We start from the raw sequence: 14,054 nt of genomic DNA, 5'->3' as shown, positions 1-14,054 counted from the left end.
CTAGTTTTATCCTTACTGATTGGATGTCACTACAATTGGATGTTATTTCTTTGATATCCTTGGCAATAGACCTGTGGACACCAATGCAAAGTCCTCCTGAGCGACTGTTTGGTCTGTTAGCATTAAAACATTTGTAGTCTGGAACAAATATTTTACTCTTGGTTTCCTGAAGACAGAAAATGGGACAAGAAGTGACAATGGCAGCAAATTCAGTGTCATCAATTTTCCTGCCTTCTTTCCCGTTTGAAGCATCGTGTATGTTCCACGAAAGGATTTTCAATGTCTCCCTGTTGTGGGAAGGCAATCTGATCAGGACATCAGTTGTTTTGGGACTATCCATTATGGTTTTTCTTCTGTTGAGGTTTGATTGAGTTTTTAGTCCCTCTTGATAGCTCAATGTCGAGAGATCTAAATAGCCCGTCACGGAGATGAAGCCACAATTTCCGAGCCCCTCGTTCATCGAGACCCAACAAGACTCCATGTGGTCCCACGCTGCACGCTGGATGAATCCTCCGAGATTGTCATTGTGACATATGAGTCAACTTTAAAAACATCAAAAAACATGAAAAAATATGAAAAAATTAGCAAAAATTAAAAAAAATTTTTAAAAAATTAAAAAATTAAAAAATTAAAAAATTAAAAAATTAAAAAATTAAAAAAATTAAAAAAATAAAAAAATAAAAAAATTAAAAAAATTTAAAAAAATTAAAAAAATTAAAAAATTAAAAAAATGAAAAAATAAAAATTAAAAAAATAAAAAAAAAATATAAAAAAATTAAAAAAATTAAAAAATTAAAAAAAAATTAAAAAATAAAAAAAAATAAAAAAAATTAAAAAATTAAAAAAATTAAAAAATAAAAAAATAAATAAAAAAAACTTTTTTTTGCGCGGCTTGTCCCAATTGAGTCAAGTTTTTATATACTTGACTCAATTGGGACAAGCCGCGCAAAAAAACTTTTTTTTTTTAAAACTTTTTTTTGTTGCGCGGCTTGTCCCATATGAGTCAAGTTTATATTCGCGTGCTGCGAGTATGAAAATTAGGTAAAATCAAGACCGAAAATCTTTACCCCCGTAGTGCATTTATGTTCCGGGGTAGGTGGAACATGTTTTGGTGGTTAAATAGTTAGTACTTGACCGAAACCGAGTTTCGACCTCCCAACCCACTCAGGCCACTCCCAGGGGCCACGCCCATCCCAAAATTACTGAAATCCAGGTAAAATCAAGACCGAAAATCTTTACCCCCGTAGTGCATTTATGTTCCGGGGTAGGTGGAACATGTTTTGGTGGTTAAATAGTTAGTACTTGTCCCAAACCATCATAAAAACCGAGTTTCGACCTCCCAACCCACTCAGGCCACTCCCAGGGGCCACGCCCACCCCAAATTTACTGAAATCCAGGTAAAATTAAGACCGAAAATCTTTACCCCCGTAGTGCATTTATGTTCCGGGGTAGGTGGAACATGTTTTGGTGGTTAAATAGTTAGTACTTGTCAACCAAATCAGTCACGAAAGGGAGCACTTCAGGGTATGATTTTATTCGAATTAGTATTACATACTGCAGAAGTCCGCAAAGGGATTAAAAATGACGAAGTTATCAAGCAACCTGTTTATCTTGGTATTGAATTGGGTAAATAATCATGTGATAGCGTGCTAAGATACCGTAATTGGGCTTTCTGCACGATTTCCATAGGGCGGATCTAGTCTCAACCCAATAAACTGATCGCACGTACGCGTAAGGGGTCGTTCACATACTATATAATCGATATTTTGTCAATCATCCTCGATACGTACCTCTGAAGGCATTGTCATACGTTGTATGACCCGCCGCGCACGAAGTGCGCGGCTCCCCCTGTAGCGTCGAAGACGCTACAGGGGGTCATAGTCAATTTGCAAACAATAACAAACCAGAGGGAGAAAAAAATTCTCCCTCCATAATAAAGCGCCGCGCCGTCCGTATTTGTATTGAGTATCTGTGTGTTGCTTATACGAAATATTTGCGGAGGGTTGCTAAGCGTTTTAAATATTAAATTATTTGGAGACATATCGATATACAATATATTTTAAAATGCTTGCAGAGTGTATTACGTTATGAACATCAGATTGCTATATAAAGGTAACAATTCGTCTGCACAGTGTGTGTTGTTTGATGCCCGTCTGCCTTGTCATTGCTTGTTGTTTGCGTCGTGATTCGTGACCCTCATCATCATTTCATTTAATTTTAATAAATTCTGCAACTTCGGCCCTTCTTCAATCTGGCATTCTCATCCTCGTTTTGGCTTAAACTGTCAAATATTAGTCACATTATAATAGCGTTTAACACACGATTACTTTGTGAATCCCTGCGTGGCGTTTCTTTTCTTTGCCACAAAGACATAATTATTTATTTATTATAGAGTGTCGGTCAAAACTGTTAACGTGACCATTGTATTATTATTAATAACTTAGTCGGTTCTTGAGATTTTGCCTTCTTCATATTTGAAACAACTACCGTCCACGGTATGAAGGATAATTGTTATTTTAATTTCTACTAATTTTTAACTTTTTTCTTGTTCTCAGCTCGTTGGGACAGAATTGTAATGAACAAAATAATTATGATTTTATTTGATATGTTTCATTTCTTGTTATTGTTTCTCATTCTAATTTGGTAGACGGCCCCAACGTTAATTAGTATATAATAAGTTTATTATTCTTTTTTAATTAGTTGTCATCCGCCCACACAATTATAAGCAACTTATACTAGTATTACAGCACCATTCATCAATTAGTACATCAAAATATGTCATTTTAATTTTGCATGGCTGAAATGTAACGCTTGATTTATATATACTAATCAATTGAATTTTCAAACGAAAAAACCAGTATCTCTATTAGATGTCTTGCAGTCAAAAATAATGCTGGATTGTTGTTCGACCTTATATTTTTCTGCTGAAGCTCCATGACGGTCGACACGTATAATACCTCTCTTGGAACCTATTTGTACATGTTCAAAGCATGAAACCCGAAGGTGAGTTGTAGACTTATTCTAATATTCTCGTAATATCTCACTGCTTCCCTAATTACCCCCAACTTGAGCTGAATGCTTGTGAACCACATCAAAACCCTGATTTATCATACACGACGATTATTCGCACAAGTTGTCTTTCCCTCAAACAGCAAACTGTGCAGTAAATCGTGGTGTTACTGTACATGGTTTGCCTGGTGAATACCATGATTACAATAATTAGTTATGATAAAAATTCTTGTAACCCTTAACACAATACGCCCACTTTGCAGTTGACGAACAGAGAAAAAATCATATCTTGGGATATGCCGATATTGATCGATAAATCTGTTGATCTTTGAATAAGAGGTGAGAATTAATTTTAAATATATCGAATTTGTACTTTGTTACTTTGTTACTTTGTTGGGCTTCATGGAATCCTCTATCGGGCCATCGAAAAATTCGACCCCCCGGACAGTATAGAAACTGTTTTATCACCACTCCAATCCAGTAAGTATCCTGGAGCTGGAGGCTCGTCCGGAAATGATTTGACAAAGTTGGGAAAGTTCGTTAAAGTTGCTTTGAATTCCATAGGATCCTCGATGGTGAGCATATGTGTTGGGATTACATTCCATAATCGAGGTCCAGTGACTGCAAAGTTGTCATGTAGTGCTTGATTACGTTGACTGCTGGACTTAGCTATACTGGGCACAACTGCTTTTTGACCATGTCTGAGAGTGATCGAGAACTGGATACCAATATCATTAGGGCACTTGCAATGCAGAACTTTCCACATGTTGATGATTAAATACCGTTCTCTTCTTCTTTGCAATGACATCAGATCTAGGGCCTTTAATCTCTGCCAGTAGTTGAGGTGCTGGGTGCCATATGAATCCCTTCTAGCTGTTGGATTTCCTTGTTCTTAGAGCAATTCTACAGAGGACAGCAATACTCTCAATGACTTCTAACGAGAGACTTGTATAAAGTCATCATGGTGGCTTTTTCTCTCGTTTTGAACGCACTTAGCACCCAAGAAGCAACATTTCTTGCACGTTCAGCTATCATGTTGACGTGTGGGGTCCAGGATTGAAAAGTGGAGTGGTCCGTGATTTCCTCGGATGAGGACATCTGTGACGCAACCAAGTCCTCCTTGGGTTGCTGAGATTCGGGATCTGATTTGTTCACAGTACTATCATGCCGGCCCTTCGATTTCCGTGGTTTAATAGGAATACTTGATTCCTTGCATGGTTTACACAACCAAACATAACTAGAAAGAACAGTAGCACTAGTCAAAACATCGTGGAAACTCGTAACAGCAGAACAGTTGTGTGATCCCCGAAAACACATGACAGTGAAAAACAGGTTTCTGATCGGCTTCAAACTCAACAATGTACGTTTCGTTATATTCCAAGCATTCTGATGGCAGTAACGCACGGAGCTCAAATTAAATTCTGTTGATAAGACTGTCCTTTGTATACAGTTTGTTCCCGTCTGAGTCAGCTAAATCAATGTTCAAAAACTATGCACACGGTTCCAACATGTAAGTATCCCAGGCCCGGCTATGCCAAGTGAAAATCTATATTAAATCACGGCACTTTATAGTATTAAGCCACAATAATCCAGATGGAACTTAAAGTTACATTTAAGCCCCACTCTCATCCAGCTCCCACTCTGGTAATTAATGTTTTGGCAACCCCGCACGGTACGCTATAATATTACATATATTGCACCAGTCCAGCGGAGTGCCATGAAGCTTCTTAAATCATCCCCGGTGCAAGCCCCAATTACCAGCAGTATTAAGGGAAGTCGACTCGAGCCCGATACCAATTTATCCTAACCAATCAGATACGCTAACAGCCCTCTTAGAAATGTAAAACTGACCGACAAAACACGTTGACAGAAATTTTGATTAAAAAGATTTTATAATGAAATTTCCTGGACAACAGGGCGAGCCCCTGTTGCCATTTCCGAGCACAAATCCACTAAAAGATTTCAACACAATTATAAGGCTTCGGAAGTCTGGGATCAATGAATTCCTGAACTCCACGGGATAAGAGATCTTTGATTCGGTAGCCCACCGGACAATTTTAGTTTGGAGGAGATTATTCACCTCACCATGGCCGTAGAAGGGCTGTCATGTAGGACTATTGAGCGGTGGACTGTTGAGCGGTGGACTGTAGGCCGGTGAAGGTCGGAAGTAGGACTGTAGAACGGCCCTCCCTTATAGATCCCATAACATGAGGACTCTAGAGCGGTACCCTCCTATAACATGAGGACTCTATAGCTGTTGAAAATTTGAAGATTGAACACTCAACGAAGCTAAGTTATACATTGTAACTCGTGATTGATTATGGTCATGACATTCTAGGATGATAACTTTATTAAAAAGTCATGGAGTTAATGAACATTTTCATTTACTTATTATAAATATTTCATTACTAATATTATAGTGCAACTTAATTTAAGATTATTGTAACGCTTCCTCGTTACAGTTTTGGTAACTCAGCCAATCCCTAGCTGGAACCTTTTAACCGTCTTGGTGCTGATTCATCATGATCCAATCCTGACCTCTCCCTTCTCATCGACTCAACTTCACATCAGGTTATGTACCCTTTCTTTATTTTATAATCAACGTCTAATTAGCTCTTAGATAATGCTTTTAAGCAAACTAGATATCCCAATCAATGTGAATGACCATCATAGTATTTCTCTAACCGATAGCCCAAGGCATAAAAGGCGGCCCTCACACAACATATCAAGATTAATTAAAAGCAGATATTGACTTGACATTTGCTAAACTCTTTGCAGAGTGGTCAAAAACTGAAATGACACGTTTCACAATTTCGTTACTTCCTGTACGGAGAAGCAGGTTCCCAATAGCCAGTTTATTAGAGTTATCGCCTGACATTGTACACTTCTTGTACAGTTACACACGTTGTACACAAGGTTAGCACAGAGTAATACCGTTTTATCAATAGAGATAAGAGAGCTGCGGAATGTACAACCAAAGCAATTAGCAAAAAGGAAATAAAATTGTAGGGTTTAATTTTATTATGAGGTCCTATTATGCATCATATAACGGGTTCGAAATGATACCACCATGCCCACATAGGTCCAAATATCAGAACAAGTCAGTTTACACGGCCACAAAGACTTTCCAATAAGACAGTACCAGTCCTGCTTGAGTTTATCAGCTTTATATCAGATTTGTCATAGTTTGTTGGTCAGCTGCTGTCAGAATCAAGTTCACGACCCCCCACCCTGGACACCCCTCGCAAAGACAAATACTATAAACATCCTGACTCATACTGATGTAATCTAGCAGTGTGGCTAGAACTATGCCAACTATAATTGATAGGTGAACTGTGCTCGGTTGGGCCTGGGTAACATCCGGTGAGCGGACTGAATCCCTAACGGACTGAATCACTACCAATCACTATTGGTGGGGATTGAGGTATATTTGGGTGGTAGTGATTCCGTACAGACTATCACTAACAGACTAAATCACTACCAGTAGTGATATTTGGGTGGTAGTGATTCCGTCCGTTAGGGATTCAGTCCTACAATCCATTGCACAGTTAGTGTGTGTCACTGATAAAATCAGTAATATTTACGGCAGATGCCAGATCCTGTAATAAAACGGAATCATAGCATATGTTTTGATAGATTACATCGGCTACGCTGAAATTTGCTTCGCACACACCATGGCACACATTTGTACATTCCATTGATTGATAGATACTCGCTTAACTCGCACGTGTGCGCGGCTCTGAACGAGCCACAATTATCTGGCAAATATCATATTAGAGACACACCGAATTATAGACCAAAATGTGGCAAAGTTTCATATAAATCACACTTCCTTCAGCATTTGTTATAAAATTTGAGTGCGCATTACAGAAATTTCGAGATCTTCTCAGTGTATAATACGTTGCGTGAATTGTCGAGTTGTACTGGTACAGACAGATCCGTCTGAAAAATTCGATCTGCCGACACACAAAGCTTACAAAAGATTTTTGAAGTGTTTGAGTCCCATTAGGTGCCCTTTATGGCTGACCAACTTTTCCAAACTTGTCCACTTGTCTCTAGGCCACTTTTTGCCACTTTACCACTTACTTTTCCACTTTTCTTGTTTGTCGAATATCTTTAGTTGTGAACATCTTAAAAGGTTGCAGATTAATCGAGAGTGTTCAAATTATCAGGAAGACAATTTTACGTCTGATAATCAGTTAATTGGATAATTATCAATTAGCTAATTAGCAAAAATTTAAAAACTTTTTGGCTCAAAATGAGTGGAATAGCTTAAAACACGGAGAAAAGTAGTTTTTAGTAATCAATTACTAAGTCAAAAGGGCTGAAACTGAAAAACGTTAACCACAGGATATTACTATTAGAGTTTCATAATTAATTACAGTACATCCTTATCGATTCTCACAGAAACTGCACCAAAGGCACATTTAAGATCGAACCGATAGCCTGCTGTGCTATTAATGCTTTAATGCTTTTCATACAAGGGTACAACAAAGTCTTCATGTTATGTATCCTCAATAAATGTAATAGTAGTGTTGTAATTATCATTTTATTGATTTCAATAATGAATCAGTGGAGTTAAGATAATCGCATAATATGTATTTAAAAACACCTCTCTGTACCGTCAATTGTGTTAATCTGAACCGGCTTACCTGGATTACCATCTACCTGTTCTTTTCCTCAACAATCAGACCGAGTTGTGCAAGAAATGTGATTTATCATAGCTCATAATAATTACATCACCCACCGAATGCGATATGAGTCATATCGCATTTGGTGGGTGATGTAAATGATATCGAGCTGTTTTCGATCACACTATCACAATAAGACACAATAGCATGCAAGTCATCCCACATAGTCATATCTGGGATATCATTACAGCCATTAAAATCCCAAACAATTTTTTTTACGCTAAATATATAAACTACATAATAAAGAATGGCTATGCTATAATATACACCAGATACAGAACATTTTACTAGCTCTAATATTGTTCAGATACACCAGACTTTATTAGTATTTATATTGTTACGATACTTACTTACTTACTTACTTACTTGCTTACTTGATAAGGTCTCCTCAATCATTCGAGTGGCCTGCACCAAGGAATTGCTGCTTATGTCGTATCATCTCTCTCCAGTGCTTGCGATTTCCTGCCAACGCTCGGACCTTATCAAATACAATGTCTGAATCTCCTGTAAATGTTACTGCGTCTTCCAGGACACAGGTTCGCCAATTCTTTCTTGGCCGCCCACGTGATCTTCGGCCGTGAGCAGGTGTCTAGTCAAGTAGATACTTTGGTAGCCTGGTGTCCGGCATTCTAGAAACATGTCCAAACCAGCGAAGACGGTTGGCACTGATGTAGGTTATAACCGGGTTTATTCTTGCCCGCTCCAACACTTGAAATTGCTCGTCTGGTGGAACCACTTAATTCGAAGGATTCTCCTCAAACAGTTTTTATGGAAAACTTCGAAGCGATGTAGTTGCTTTGAAGTAGTGTTCAAGACTTCGCTTCCATAAAGTAATATTGTTAGAACCGCTGCAACATATATCCGTATTTTGGTGTTAGTTTGGATATTGCGATTCTTCCAAATATTACCGAGCTGATTGAATGCTCCTGAGGCTTTCTGGATCCGTGCAGATAAGTCCCGGTCAATAGTCCCATCACTTGATATAATCGACCCAAGGTAAGTGAAGTTGCTGACTTGCTGGATAGCCGTGTCTCCTACTGTAATGTCCACCGTTGATGCTTCAGTATACGGCCTCTGTGACGTATTCTTACCGATGGCCATAACCTCTGTTTCCTTCGCATTGATTCTGAGGCCAGCCTGAGCCGCATACTTGCATAAAAGATCAGTCGTCTCCTGGAGACCGTCCTTGGTGTTGTCCATGATAGCCAAATCATCTGCATAGTCAGTATCCAAGACGACTGTATCCTGATCAAAGCTGGTGGTAGCTCTCTGCAGTACTGCCCCGTGTGACAACACTTTGTTATCCTCAGCCCGCTGCGCAGGCAGGTTGATGCAAACATTAAAGATAGGTGGACCCTGAATATCCCCCTGCCCAGAGCCAGATGTAACGTCAAACCAATCTGAGAGCTCATCATTATGTCTGACAGCGCTGACGGTGCCGCAAAAGAATGCTTGCATTATGCGAATGTATTTACAAGGCAAGCCATAATGACTGAAAGCTTTCCAGATAAACTCCCGATTAAGTGAATCGAATGCAGCTTTAAAGTCAACAAAATTTATGTACAGGGGGAGGTTAAACTCAATGCTGTTGTGAATAATAGTACGGAGTGAAAAAATCTGATCAATGCAAGACCTGTTTTTCCTGAACCCGCACTGATTCTCTCGGAGCAGTTCTTCAAGCCCCGCATTCATCCGTCGCAACACTATTATCTGATAGAGTTTTGATGCCGTGGAGCGTAGGGTTATGCCCCTGTTGTTCGAGCAGAATGATGTATCACCCTTTTTCGGGACAATAACAATGATACCCTTAACCCAATCCTCTGGCACATTCTCCGTCTCCCAAACACGTGCAAACAGTTTCTCAAGCATGTCTAAAAGACCAGGAGCCCCATACTTCAGCTGTTCGTTGAAAATTTCATCAATTCCAGGGCTCTTGTGATTCTTCAGACTCTTTAAAGCCTCAGAGATCTCTGTTCTGCTAGGGGCAAATCACTATCACTCAGATACGGAAAACATGGTGCGACCTCTAGACTGTCTAGGTCTGAAAGGTCCACGTCTCCTATCTGCGGGTTTAGTAGTTCAGCAAAGTGCTCACCCCATCGTTTTCGTTAAGCAGCTGGGTCAGAAATCAACTTCTCGGTTTTATCTCTGACAGCAGTTGACTTCAGACTCTTCTTGCCTGACAAGGACTTGATCATCTGCCAGACCTCCCTCTGCTGACCGTGTGAAGAAGCTGTTTCCAGATCGGCTGCAACCCGTAAAGCCCAGTTCTCATCATCCTTCTTGCAGCTCTTCTTAACACGCTTATTAGCAAGAGAATACTCAGATCTATTGAATCCATCACTTGGGCATTTCTGCTTGACCTTACTCCGCTCCGAGACAAGATCCTCTGTCTCTTGTGACAAGTGCTGCTTCTTCCTCCGGCGCGGGCGTTGACCCAAAACCTCCAAAGAAACCTCCCTGATGCCCTCCTTGACCAACTCCCACTCTCCATCCAGACTCTCTTCCACCGGCAGACCACTGAATCGGTTATGCAGTGCGATGCAATACTCCTGCACCTTAGATTGGTCACGCAAATGCTCGATAGCTGGTGCTTTTCTATGTACGATACACCAGACTTTAATAGCTCTAACGTTGTTCACTATTCAGATACACTATTGTTGAGTTACACCAGACGTAGACGTCACTAGTTCTTATATTGTTAAGATACACTATACTTCATTAGTATTTATATTGTTACGATACACCAGACTTTAGCAGCTCTAACGTTGTTCACTGTTCAGATACACCAGAATAGCTCTAATATTATAGATATACTAGGAATATTAGAGGGGGCCAAAAGTGCCGTAACGCCGTTACTCACGTGTTCAATATTTTGAGACCTGTAATTTTGCAGATGGCATTATGTAACTATTCATTCGAGAAGTCCGTCGTCAACATTCGAAAATTCGAATATTTCAGACAATATTAAATCCCAATAATGTTTTATAATGATTTATTTTTCAGAAACTCAGCAACCGCGGCCGGAATTGAAATGCCGAAATCATTTGAAAATTCTCGTCGATATGGTTGGACCATGCGTTTGAAAATCTATAGAGATTGGAGGTCGCTCCGATTTAGTTATTGAAAAGGAAATGTAAAACCAAGGTATGTGATATATGTTGCAAGTGACCCATGCAACAACCATGTGGTCAAGTATTCATTTCTAACCTCCGGTTTGTGCTACCAAGCATTGATTCAGTCGATATTGGTCGCTCTGCATGTCCTTTTAAGTTACTTTTCAAATACATCTTAATGTTGGATTTTTATTAAGCTATAAATATAAAAGAAATCCTTTAGGGTATGCTTAAACAAATCTTTACGTATCATCTAATGTGGCTTAATATATTTCAGGAGACTGAAGAAATCCAAAGATAGAGCCAATAAAGACAGTCAGAGGACCAATTTTATGAACAGAAAAAGGCCGAGCTGGATGAACAGATATTGCTCCGCAGCTCGTTTCCTGGACCTTACTTCATAAAAGTATCCCCATCCGAACCTACAGCAGAACCTCAACCTACAGCAGAACCTCAACTTCCAGCAGAACCCAAACTGTTCTAATTGCCATGTTAGCTGAAGATTGTTCTATTATTAGAAAATAGGCTATAGATGGTAGTTGGGTATATTTTAATTGTTTTGGTAATAATGTGTAAGTAACTGAGCCGCCTACTTTAAAGGATTAGATTTAAATCTTGAATTGTTTCAGAACCAATTACTTCTGGGCTGCCCTGTAAAAATTAAACGGGCGTATAGGTTGTCTCGGCAAAGCCTCCTTAAATTATTGATACACGATCTTAAGGCGAACCTTTTGTAGTTTTTTTGCACATTTCACGGTGTGAAGATGTTTTTACCACGGTAAATTCGGTACACATACTCAAGTTCGACACGTACAACTGTAGTTCGACAAACCCTAAGGTTGGACTTTGTCGAACGAAAGTCCTCTACCTGGACTCAAATTCTACAGGAGAACTTAGACTATCAAACTTAAGTTTAAAATCTCTGGTCTCCAACAACAATCCTTTATGACCTTGAAATCTATTCGTATGTCTTTTTTCCGATTGTTTCATGCTACCCAATGATGTTAGAATTGTAGATTTAACGGAGAGATAAACGACTAATATAGGCGTGACAAATCTTACTTCGTTTTAAAGATCTAGAGTATGCTATATAAATATCTACCACATACCACCTTTTTATGTTATCACAAACGACAAGTAACAGAGTACCCGTCTAGAGATTTGGCTACTGGACCGAAAACAGTATGATATCAGTCTATTTTCCTGTTATCATGCCCTTTAATAGTTTACCCGATATGGACCCAAATATTAACTTTGAAACTTCTTCAAAAACATAGTTCTTTGAAGCACTGACGTACGTAATATTGTTAGTTTATTATACAGATGGATTTTAGTTCTGTTAAATATTATGTATTATTCTTAGGATACCAATAATACAATTTTGAATTATGTGGTTAGTTTGGAAGCTCCATTCTGTAAATATTGTGACTAAAATTATGGCTTTAACTGATTTAATAGTCTCAATACCAAGACTTAAGTATTTATACAGTAAAGCCCAGGGTCCCCATGTAAGCAAGTAAGAATAATTGATTAAGAAAGTGCTGCAAGTCAAAAATTTAAAAAGCCAGAGCCCAGAGATAAGCTTTTTGTCAACATAGCGATCACATCATCAAAAACGTTAACACACAACATCAAATAGTCTGGAACTTTCTAAATGTGACTTAACAGTGCACGCAGTAACTATTTAGCACTGAGATTATCGTTTCGCGCACGCGAGTTCTTCTCGTACAGTTGCACCTGAGATTTCTCGTGCGGCTCGCAAATTACTTGACACCCACATAGTGAAACGACCGTGGGGGTCGCAACGTGATACAATGAAGGCATGTAATGTGATCTCGGAAGGCAGGCCTCCCTTTTGCAGTGCAAGCTCGGGAGCTTTGTACAAAATTTATACTTGTGTTCGAGCTGGAAAATTATTTAAGACAATTTGTCTTTTAAAAGCACCTGTTTGGTACTAAAAGATTCGTCTTACCAAGCTGATTACGATCCTGTAAAAATTATTTCAAAAAAACTGATACTTTTTGAGTTATAGGCATTTTAAGCCTTAAATCTGCCATGTTTGGCCCTTTTTTACGATAAATGTTACTAAGTCGTTTAGGCCACATTTCATACCTTAAAACTCAAAACTGAGAGAAATCCTACTCAAAAAAGTTTGATATGATCATCAGCTACACTCACAACAATTTTTGAAGCGATATCTGCTGACCCGGGTGATTGGTGAAATGTACAGCTTTAGAAGTGGGAAAAATCCCAATTTTTCTTTTTTCACCTTGTTCGTTCTGTAACTTGGTCATTTATTGTTCAATTAAATAATCCTTTAAAGGGTTGTCTTGCACGGAGTGTAAGTAATGTTTAGTAAAAAAATCAGCCAAAAAACTTTTAATATGGCCGAACTATCGGTATTACAGTGACAGACTTCTCCTAATTTTAAACATTTTCGAAAAAGAAAAATATTTTTTTTCTCGATGAGGGAATATTTTTAGAAAATTTTGTAGGTGTGCAATCTTATTCTTTTTGTATATTTAACCATAATATAAAATAAAATCGATGTTCGGAGCAAAAACGTTTTTGGTGTATCTCCCCTTAAAGTACATAAAGGCTGCAAATGTGGCGCACACAAAATATTTAAATCAAGTAAAGTGCGGAATCGCCCTATTTGAAACATTTTACCGCACATATAATATGTTGCCTCTGCACGCAATGCATTGAATTGACTAAATATATTTCATTTTCAGGGGCTTTCTTGCCACAGTTGATGTTCTCTGTGAAGGTGATCCCCACTTCTACCAAGCTTGCGGTATCAATGGAGGAATCAATTTAAACTTAGGAAATTCTATGGCGTCTGGTACAGATACCATGAACAACCATCTAAATCCTCGTACGAACTAAATTATAGTGTTTGAGTATATGCGAACAAATCCGGTTGAGAAAAATTGCACTAAAATATAATATACCGGGATGAATTTGTAGAATTTCTTGAATATTCGATCAATCGTGTTTTTAGAATATATTATTTTTCAGGTGATCACCCGTGCGGATATTTTTGTTTAAATAAGGACCACTATTTCTACATTCCAGATTTCAACTTCAATGGATTCTTTGGTTTTCATTTCAGTGTTTGTGATGGTAAAAATGACTGTCTCAACACAGATTTAGATGAGAGGTTTTGTACAGGGAGTTACAACTCTGACACGTGTGATTTGGTGTGTCGAAGTGATTCTGTGAATTGTGAAGATGA

At 38.5% G+C, this 14,054-nt stretch overlaps 1 long non-coding RNA gene across 1 annotated transcript; it reads left to right on the top strand.

Moving 5' to 3' along the window:
• The first annotated feature begins 3,325 nt into the window (after window positions 1-3,325).
• LOC134819004 (uncharacterized) lies at window positions 3,326-12,266 on the top strand. The gene is made up of 4 exons (XR_010160717.1): window positions 3,326-3,348; window positions 5,472-5,580; window positions 10,707-10,847; window positions 11,094-12,266. It is a non-coding gene; the product is annotated as an uncharacterized LOC134819004 (long non-coding RNA).
• The last annotated feature ends 1,788 nt before the right edge of the window (window positions 12,267-14,054 follow it).

Source organism: Bolinopsis microptera, chromosome 1, assembly GCF_026151205.1.
Source record: "Bolinopsis microptera isolate Bmic1 chromosome 1, MBARI_Bmic_1.0, whole genome shotgun sequence".
Lineage (NCBI taxonomy): Eukaryota > Metazoa > Ctenophora > Tentaculata > Lobata > Bolinopsidae > Bolinopsis > Bolinopsis microptera.
Note: the sequence above shows the minus strand (reverse complement) of the source record. Positions and strands in the feature narration are given on the sequence as shown.